This window comes from Nycticebus coucang, chromosome X (assembly GCF_027406575.1).
Source record: "Nycticebus coucang isolate mNycCou1 chromosome X, mNycCou1.pri, whole genome shotgun sequence".
Lineage (NCBI taxonomy): Eukaryota > Metazoa > Chordata > Mammalia > Primates > Lorisidae > Nycticebus > Nycticebus coucang.
In genome coordinates, this window is record NC_069804.1 from 48,084,866 (window position 1) to 48,095,521 (window position 10,656).

The 10,656-nt window shown below is 41.0% G+C and overlaps 1 pseudogene; it reads right to left on the reverse strand.

The window, feature by feature from the left end:
• Positions 1-8,139: 8,139 nt before the first annotated feature.
• Positions 8,140-8,272, reverse strand: LOC128578604 (uncharacterized; annotated as a pseudogene).
• Between the last annotated feature and the right edge of the window lie 2,384 nt (positions 8,273-10,656).

Here is a 10,656-nt window from a genome sequence, read left to right on the forward strand (position 1 = left end):
ATTCTCAGAAGTATGAAAATCTGAAGAAAATACACCACCTTTCTAGACTTAGCCAGAATGAAGTGGAAATGTTGAAGAAGCCTATAGCAAGCTCTGAAATAGCATCAACTATAAGAAATCTCCCCAGAAAAAAAAGCCCAGGACCAGATAGCTTCACATCAGAATTCTACCAAACCTTTAAAGGGGAACTAGTACCTATATTACTTAACCTTAAACATAGAAAAAGAAGGAATACTTCCTAACACATTCTATGAAGCAAATATCACCCTGATACCCAAACCAGGAAAAGACCCAACAAGAAAAGAAAATTATAGACCCATATCTCTAATGAATACTGATGCAAAAATATTCAACAAGATCCTAGCAAACAGAATCCAGCAACACATCAAACAAATTATACATCATGACCAGGTGTGTTTCATCCCAGGGTCCCAAGGATGGTTCAATATACATAAATCTATACATATAATACATCATGTAAACAAAATAAAAAACAAAGACCATATGATTCCCTCAATTGATGCAGAAAAAGCTTTTGATAATATCCAGCATCCTTTCTTGATCAGAAACCTTAAGAAAATAGGTACAGAAGGAACATTTCTTAAACTGATAGAGGCCATCTACAGCAAACCCACAGCCAATATCGTATTGAATGTAGTGAAATTGAAATCATTTCCACTCAGATCAGAAACCAGGCAAGGTTGCCAATTGTCTCCACTGCTTTTTAACATTGTAATGGAACTCTTAGCTATTGCAATCAGACAAGAGAAGGCAATCAGGGGTATCCAAATAGGATCAGAGGAGATCAGACTGTCACTCTTTGCAGATGATATGATTGTGTATCTGGAAAACCTCAAGGACTCAACTACAAAACTCCTAGAAGTGATCTAGGAATACAGCAACATCTCAGGATAAAAAATCAACACTGACAAATCTGTAGCCTTTATATATACCAACAATAGTCAAGGGGAGAAAACAGTCAAGGACTCTATTCCCTTTACAATAGTGCCAAAGAAGATGAAATATCTGGGAGTGTACCTAACAAAGGACGTGAAAGATCTCTATAAGGAAAACTATGAAACTCTGAGAAAAGAAATAGCTGAAGATGGTAAGAAATGGAAAAATATACCATGCTCATGGCTGGGAAGAATCAACATTGTTAAAATTTCTATACTACCCAAAGCAATCTACGGATTTAATGAAATACTTATTAAAGCACCTCTGTCATACTTTAAAGATCTGGAAAAATTAGTACTTTGTTTTATATGAAAACCGAAAAAACCTCGAACAGCCAAGATATTACTCAGAAATAAGAACAAATCAGGAGGATTCACACTACCAGACTTTAGGCCAGACTGAATTGATAGTGATCAAAACAGCATGGTACTGTCACAAAAATAGAGAGGTAGATGTATGGAACAGAATTGAAAACCTAGAGGCGAACCCAGACACTTATCATCATTTGATCTTTGATAAGCCTATCAAAAATATAAATTGGGGGAAAGATTCCCTATTTAACAAATGGTGCTGGGTGAACTGGCTGGTGACTTATAGAAGACTGAAACTGAACCTACACCTTTCTCCTCTAACAAAAATCGACTCTCACTGGTTAAAGGATTTAAACTTCAGACATGAAACTACAAAAATTCGTGGAGAGAGTGCAGGGGAAGCACTTGAAAAAATTAGCCTGGGAGAATTCTTTATGAGGAGGACCCCCCAGGCAATTGAAGCAACATCAAAAATACATTACTGGGATCAAACTAAAAAGCTTCTGCACTGCCAAGAACTCAGTAAGTAAAGCAAGTAGCCCTCAGAATGGGAGAGGATTTTTGCAGGTTATATTTCTGACAAAGGTCTAATAACCAGAATCCACAGAGAACTCAAACTTATTCTTATTTTTTTTTGTAGAGACAGAGTCTCACTTTATGGCCCTCGGTAGAGTGCCGTGGCCTCACACAGCTCACAGCAACCTCCAACTCCTGGGCTTAAGCCATTCTCTTGCCTCAGCCTCCCAAGTACCTGGGACTACAGGCGCTTGCCACAACACCTGGCTATTTTTTGGTTGCAGTTTGGCCAGGGCCAGGTTTGAACCCGCCACCCTCAGTATATGGGGCCGGCGCCCTACCCACTGAGCCACAGGCGCCGCCCGAGAACTCAAACTTATTAATAAGAAAAGAACAAGTGATCTCATTTTATTGTGGGCAAGAGACTTGAACAGAAGCCTCTCTGAAGAAGACAGGCACATGGTCTACAGACACGTGAAAAAATGCTCATCATCTTTTTTTTTTGTAGAGACAGAGCCTCACTTTGTCATCCTTGGTAGAGTGCTGTGGTGTCACAACTCACAGCAACCTCCAGCTCCTGGGCTTAGGTGATTCTCTTGCTTCAGCCTCCCAAGTAGCTGGGACTACAGGCACTTGCCACAATGCCCAGCTGGCTATTTTTTTGTTGCAGTTTGGCCGGGGCCGGGTTCGAACCCACCACCTTCGATATATGGGGCCACTGCCCTACTCACTGAGCCACAAGCACTGCCCAGTGCTTATCATCTTTAATCAATAGAGAAATGCAAACCAAAACCACTTTGAGATATTATGTAACCCCAGTAAGAGTAGCCCACATCACAAAATCCCAAAACTACAGATGTTGGCATAGATGTGGAGAAAAGGGAGCACTTCTGCACTGCTGGTGAAAATGCAAGTTAGTACGTTCCTTTTGGAAAGAATTTTGGAGAACGCTCAGGGATCTAAATGTAGACCTGCCATTTCATCCTGCAATTCCTGTACTAGGTGTATATCCAAAAGACCAAAAATCACTTGGCAACAATGATATTTGCACCAGATTGTTCATTGTAGCTCAATTCATAATTGCCAAGTCATGGAAGAAGCCCAGGTGCCCATAGACCCATGAATAGATTAATAAATTATGGTATATGTATACCATGGAATACTATGCAGCATTCAAAAAGATGGAGACTTTACCTCTTTCATGTTTACATGGATGGAGCTGGAACATATTCATCTTAGTAAAGTATCTCAGGAATGGAAAAATAATATCCAATGTATTCAATACTATTATGAAACCTATTTATAATCACTCACACTTTCATATGAAAGATGAATCACAACTACAGCCCAGGATGAAGGAGGGAAGTAGAGGGGGATGGGAGGAGGGGGTGGTTACATAGAGGGGGGGTTAATGGTGGGATTACACCTATGGAGCATATTGTGAGGGTACAAGTCAAATTTATCAAGTACAGAATACAAATGTCTTAACACTGTGATTAAGTAAATGAGGTGAAAGCAATGTTAATCAGTAGGATGTAAGCACTCCAATTTGTACAAATAATCAACATATTGAACATATTGAATCCCACAAAGGAATAAATGTATTCATGATCTATGTATATATGATTTAATAAAGAAAAAAAGTTGATGTCCTCTGGGCAAAAGGGAAATGATACCACCAGATGGAAATTTGGATCTATACTAAAGAATAAAGAACACTTAAAATTTAGATAGATATAGATGTTATAGATATAGGTGTATAGATGGGGGTGTATTAATTTTCCATTGCTGCTATAACAGGTTACCACAAATTTAGCAGATTAAAACAACACAAGTTTATTTCACAGTTCTATAGATGAGAAGTTTGACACAGCTCTCACTAAGCTAAAATCAAGGTACTGGCAGGGCAGTGTTCTTTTCTGCAAACTCTAGGGAGGAATCCATTTCCTTGCTGGCTGTTAGCTGAGGGGACTGCCCTTAGCTCTTAGAGTTCTCTAATCCTTGCCCAGGACCTTCTATGTCTCAGAATCTTTCTCACTCTGCCATCTCTCTGGTTCACTCTTTCACTTCCCTCTTCCTCTTTTAAAACTCATGTGATTAGGCTCAGCCCCTGTAGCACAGTGGTTATGGGCCAGCCACATACATGGAGGCTGAGGGGTTCAAACCTGGCCCAGGCCAGCTAAACAACAGTGACAACTACAACAAAAAACAGCCAGGCGTTGTAGTGGGCACCTGTAGCCCCAGCTACTTGGGAGGTGGAGGCAAGAGAATCACTTAAGCCCAAGAGTTTGAGGTTGCTGTGAGCTGTGACATCATAGCACTCTACTGAGGGTGACATAGTGAGCCTCTGTCTCAAAAAAAAAAAGGACTCATGTGATTAGATTGTACCCACCTAATAATTCAGGATTATCTCCCCATCTCAAAGTATTTAACCCTTAATTATATCTGTAAGACCTCTTCTGTCCTGTAAGGTAACATACAGGTGCCAGGAATTAGGACTTGGACATCTTTGGGGAGGCATTAGCCTGCTTACCACAGTGGTAAACATAAAAAACTGTTTTATTATTATTATTTAAATAACTTTAAAAGAAAAATGACTGTTTGTGGTAAAAATAAAAACAGTATGCTGTAGGGTTTATAAGATAGAAAAATAAAATACATGATATGATAGCATGAAGGCCTGGAGGGGAGAAATAGAAGTGTAATAATATAAAGTTCTAAACTTCACTAAATGTGAAGTGGTATAATTTAATTTGAAGGTAGACTTCAATAAGTTAAAGATGTTGCTGATTTTAGCTAATACAAGAAATGTACACCCTTGTGCATTTTTACTTGTGTATCTGAAGAAGAACATCTTTAGTTTTTGTGGAGGGAACTTATAAGGTCAAAGAGCATGTGCTTATTAAACTTCACTAGAAATTGCCAAACAGGATGTGTTCATTTTTATTAGCAATGGATGGGAATTTCTGTTTTCTCATGACAATACTTGGTGTTGACAGATTTTTCCCCCCATTGAGGCATTTTATTTTTCAGTATGTATTACATCCCTAGAGAAAGAATCCCAGGATTTTCCCTCCTGTGTTTTCTTCTTGCTTCTTCATGGTCCATGATGCCAGATGAAATTGTCAGTACAATGAAACCAAACTGGCGGGCTGGGAGCAGATAATTCTGCCATTTTTCTAGATCTTTGAGTTGCACATCACACCTGGGGCTGATCACTCCACACTTGTTTAACCTGTCTGTGAGGTTCACAAAAATTTTCCCAGCTCTGTGATCATTGATGATTTCAAATTTGCCAATGTACCCATGCTTCATCATCACAGTTAGAAACCGGACAATGACTTTGGAGCACAGCCTTATAAGAACCTGGTGTTTGCCTCTCTTTCTGGCATTGTTGATGCTCTTAAGAGCATCAACCAGGACATTCATGGGCACCATTATGGCTGCACAGAAAGATGGCGGAAAGAGTGATTGTTTTGTTTTTGTTTTGGTGTTTTACTTTTTTTCATTTTTGGAGTCTCATTTTGTCACCCTGGGTACAGTGCTGTGACATCATAGCTTACAGCATCCTCAAACTATTGGACCCAATCGATCCTCTCACTTCAGCTCCCCAAGTAGCTGGGACTACAGGCACCTGCCACAGTACCCAGTTAGTTTTTAAGAGACAGGGTCTTGCTTTTGCTCAGGCTGGTTTCAACTCCTAAGCTCAAGCAACCCACCACCTCAGCCTCCCAGAGTGCTAGGATTACAGGTGTGAGCCATCTCGCTAGGTGGTAAGATTGTTTAACTTTTTGTATAAGTATAATGTCTCATTCCACTTTACATACTGAGCATCTTTTCATATCCTTTCATACGTTATTTATTTATTTACTTTTTTTGAGACAGAGTCTTACTTTGTCACCCTCGGTCGAGTGTGGTGGCGTCACAGCTCACAGCAACCTCAAACTCTTGGGCTTAAGCAAGTCTCTTGCCTCAGCCTCCCAAGTAGCTGGGACTACAGGTGCCCACCATAACACCCGGCTATTTTTTTTTGTTGTTGCAGTTGTCGTTGTTTTAGCAGGCCCAGGCCAGGTTTGAAGCTGCCAGCCTCCACTGAGCCCTACCCACTGAGCTACGGGTGCTGCCCTCATATTTGTTTTAACCATTCAGATTTCTTCATCTGTTAAAAGCTTTTTTCCCTTTTCATTTTTCTTTTTCCTTGGATTTATAAAAATTCTACTTTTTTTCACAGTGCACAGCATAAACATTTTTTATATACAGTCTGTACGCTGATCTTCACTTATATAGATTATAAATATCTTCTTAGTCTCTGACTTGCTGTTTTAATTTCGCTTATGGCCTCTTTTATGTATAGATTTTTAAATTTTTTTTTTTTTGAGACAGAGCCTCAAGCTGTCACCCTGGGTAGAGTGCTATAGTGTCACAGCTCATAGCAACCTCCAACTCCTGGGCTCAAGCGATTCTTGTGCCTCTGCCTCCCAGGTAGCTGGGACTACAGGCGCCCGCCACAACACCTGGCTATTTTTTTGGTTGCAGCCGTCATTGTTGTTTGGCGGGCCCAGGCTGGATTTGAACCCACCAGCTCAGGCGTATGTGGCTGGCGCCTTAGCAGCTTGAGCCACAGGCGCCGAGCCAATTTAAAAAATTTTTAATTCAGGCAAGTTTACTTATCTTTGATGATTTGTATTTATTTTTATGTCTTGCTAAAGAAACCCTACATTTATTATATTTTTTTTTTTTTTTGGTAGAGACAGAGTCTCACTTTACTGCCCTTGGTAGAGTGCCGTGGCGTCACGTGGCTCACAGCAACCTCCAGCTCTTGGGCTTACGTGATTCTCTTGCCTCAGCCTCCTCAGCAGCTGGGACTACAGGTGCCTGTCACAACGCCTGGCTATTTTTTTGTTGCAGTTTGGCCAGGGCTGGGTTTGAACCCGCCACCCTCGGTATATGGGGCTGGTGCCCTACTCACTGAGCCACAGGTGCCACCCTATTTTTTTTTTAGACAGAGTCTCATTTGGTCACCCTCAATAGAGTGCCATGGCGTCATAGCTCATAGCATCCTCAAACTCTTGGGCTCAAGCAATTCTCTTGTCTCAGCCTCCCAAGTAGCTGGGACTACAGGTGCCTTCCACAACACCCATCTATTTTTAGAGCTGGGGGTCTCACTCATGTTCAGGCTGGTCTCAAACCTGTGAGCTCAGGGCAATGCACCTGCCTCGGCCTCCCTGAGTGCTAGGATTACAGGCATGAGCCACCTTGCCCGGGCAAGAAACCCTACATTTATTTATTTATTTACAATTTATTTTTGAGACAGAGTCACACTGTTGCCCTCAGTAAAGTGCTATGGTGTCATAGCTCACAGCAACCTCCAACTCTTGGGCTTAAACATTCTCTTGCCTCAGCCTCCCAAGTAGCTGGAACTACAGGTGCCCACCACAAAGCCTGGCTACTTTTTGGCTGCAGTTGTCATTTTTGTTTAGCTGGCCTGGGCTGGGTTCGAACCGCCAGCCTCGCTGCATGTGGCTGGCCCCGTAACCACTGTGCTATGGGCACCAAGCCAAGAAACCCTACATTTAAAAAACAGAAGAAAAAGAAAAAGCCAGGCACGGTGGCTCACACCTGTAATCCTGGTACTCTTGGGAGGCCAAGGTTGGGTGGATCACTTGAGCTCAGAAGTTCAAGACCAGACTGAGCAAGAGAAGACCCAGTCTCTACTAAAAATAGAAAAACTTAGCCGGGCACTGTGGCTGGTGCCTGTAGTCTCACCTGCTCAGGAGGCTGAGGCGGGAGGATCACCTGAGCCCAGGAATTTGAGGTTGCTGTGAGCTCTGATGCTATGGCACTTCAGCTTGGGCAACAGAGTGAGACTCTGTCCATTAAAAGAGAGACAGAGAGAGAGAGTGAGAGAGAGAGAGAGAGAGAGAGAGGGAGAGAGAGAAAAGAAAACAAAAACAAAAAATAAACCCTATCTTTAAGCCTTTAAGTCTCCTGAAATTCATTTTTTTTTAAGAATGGAATTGTTCGCCTATAATCCTAACACAATGGGAGGCCAAGGCAGGTGGATCCCCTGAGCTCACAGGTTTAAAACCAGCCTGAACTAGAATGAGACCCTGTCTCTAAAAAAAAAATACCTTGACATTGTGGTGGGCTCCTGTAGTCCCAGCTACTTGGAAGACTCACGCAGGAGGATCACTTGAGCCCAGGAGTTTGAGGTTGCTGTGAGCTGTGACGCCACGGCAGTTTACCAAGAGCAACAAATTGAAACTCTGTCTCAAAAAAATAAAAATAAAAATAAAATTGTTTTTCCATTTGCCTCAGTTGTCCCAGTATCAGGTCATCCTTTGGCTGTTGATTTATAATGCCAAATCTGCTATATATCAAATTTCCATAACTATTGAATCTGTTTCTGAATTTTTTTTTTTTTTTTTAGCAATAATCGCACCTTGGATAAAACCTCATTGGCTACGATACCGCCACTGTGCAAAGCTGTTTCTGAATGTTTTATTATGTTCAATCAATTTATCTATCTCTGAACTGTTAGCCCACTGGTTTATTTTTACCATACCTTTGCAATAAGTCCTTTTTTTTAGACACAGAGTCTCATTTTGTCACCCTTGGTAGAGTGCCATGGTGTCACAGCTCACAGCAACCCCCAGCTCTTGGGCTTAGGCAATTCTCTTGCCTCAGCCTCCCGAGTAGCTGGGACTACAGGTGTACCTGCCCCAACACTTGGCTATTTTTTGTTGCAGTTTGGCCGGGGCTGGTTCAAACCAGCCACCCTCAGTATATGGGGCCTGCACTCTACTCACTGAGCCACAGGTGCCACCCTGTAGTAAGTCTTAACGTTTGATAGTGCAAATCTTACCTCCTTGATATTTAAGTGATTCTTAAGTATTCTACAGAATTTTGTTATATTGCATCCAAGGTATTCTTTTTTTATTACTGTAAAGGAGATTAGTGCTAACTTGCTAAAAGGCATCACTCAGTTCCCACCACATCTGAAAAAAAGTCTAAATTCCTTACCCTGATCCATAGAGCCCTCTGTGATCCGTCCCTATACCTTCCATCTTCTACATCTAACCTTTCATGAGTTTTAGACTTTGCTTGTCAAGTTTTCCCCAAAAAGTTATATTTAGTTTTTGTTTGGAATTGTTCTACATCTGTAGATTTCATCTATTCTGAGATGCTGCAGATTGTGAAGCACATTATTTTAGGTGCCACGAAGAAAGAAAATTGCTATCCATTAAACTAACATAATGCTTACTTATGACTTAAACTTTTTTTATTTATTTTATTTTTTTATTAAATCATAACTGTATACATTGATATGATCATGGGGCATCAAACACTCGCTTCATAGACCATTTGACACATGTTCATCACAACGGTTAACATAGCCTTCCTGGCATTATCTCAGTTACTGTGCCAAAATATTTACATTCTACATTTACCAAGTTTCGCAAATACCCCTGTAAGATGCACCACAGGTATGATCCCACCAATCCCCCACCCTCCACCCACCACAGCCCTCCCTCCCCTCCCTTTCCCACTTCCCCCTATTGTTAGGTTGTAACTGGGTTATAGCTTTCATGTGAGAGCCCCAAATTAGTTTCATAGTAGGGCTGAGTACATTGGGTACTTTTTCTTCCATTCTTGAGATACTTTACTAAGAAAAATATGTTCCAGCTCCATCCATGTAAACATGAAAGACGTAAAGTCTCCATCTTTCTTTAAGGCTGCATAATATTCCATGGTGTACATATCACAGAATGTATTAATTCATTCAGGGATCGATGGGCACTTGAGCTTCTTCCATGACTTAGTAATTATGAATTGGGCTGCAATAAACATTCTGGTACTAATATCTTTGTTATGTTGTGATTTTTGGTCTTCTGGGTATATGCCCAGCAGAGGAATTACAGGATTGAATGGCAGATCTATTTTTAGATCTCTGAGTGTTCTCCATATATCTTTCCAAAAGAAATGTATTAATTTGCATTCCCACCAGCAGTGCAGAAGTGTTCCCTTTTCTCCACATCCACGCCAACATCTCTGGTCTTGAGATTTTATGATATAGGCTAGTCTCACTGGAGTTAGATGATATCTCAAAGTAGTTTTGATTTGCATTTCTCTCATGATTAAAAATGATGAGCATTTTTTCATAAGTCTAAAGGCCGTGCAACTGTCTTCTTCAGATCCCTTGCCCAGCCTGCGATCGGATCCCTTGTTTTTTTCTTGCTGATGCGTTTGAGTTCTCTGTGGATTCTGGTTATTAAACCTTTGTCGGAAACATAACCTGCAAATATCTTCTCCCATTCTGAGGGCTGTCTGCTTACTTTACTTACTGTGTTCTTGTCTGTGCAGAAGCTTTTTAGTTTGATCAAGTCCCAGTAGTGTATTTTTGAAGCTGCTTCAATTGCCCGGGGGGTTCTCCTCATGAAATACTCACCCAGACCAATTTCTTCAAGGGTTATCCCTGCATTCTCCTCTAGTATTTTTATAGTTTCTTGTCTTAAGTTTAAATCTTTAATCCAATGAGAGTCTATCTTAGTTAATGGTGAAAGGTGTGGGTCCAATTTCAGTCTTCTGCAGGTTGCCAGCTAGTTCACCCAGCACCATTTGTTAAATAGGGAATCTTTTCCCCACTGAATGTTTTTAATTGGCTTGTGAAAGAACAAATAGAGGTAAGTAGCTGGATTCATCTCTTGGTTCTCTATTCTGTTCCAGATATCTACTTCTCTGCTTTTGTGCCATTACCATGCTGCTTTGATCACTATCGATTTGTAGTAAAGTCTGAGGTCCGGTAGTATGATTCCTCCTGTTTTGTTTTTATTTCTGAGTAATGTCTTGGCTATTCGAGGTTTTTTATGAT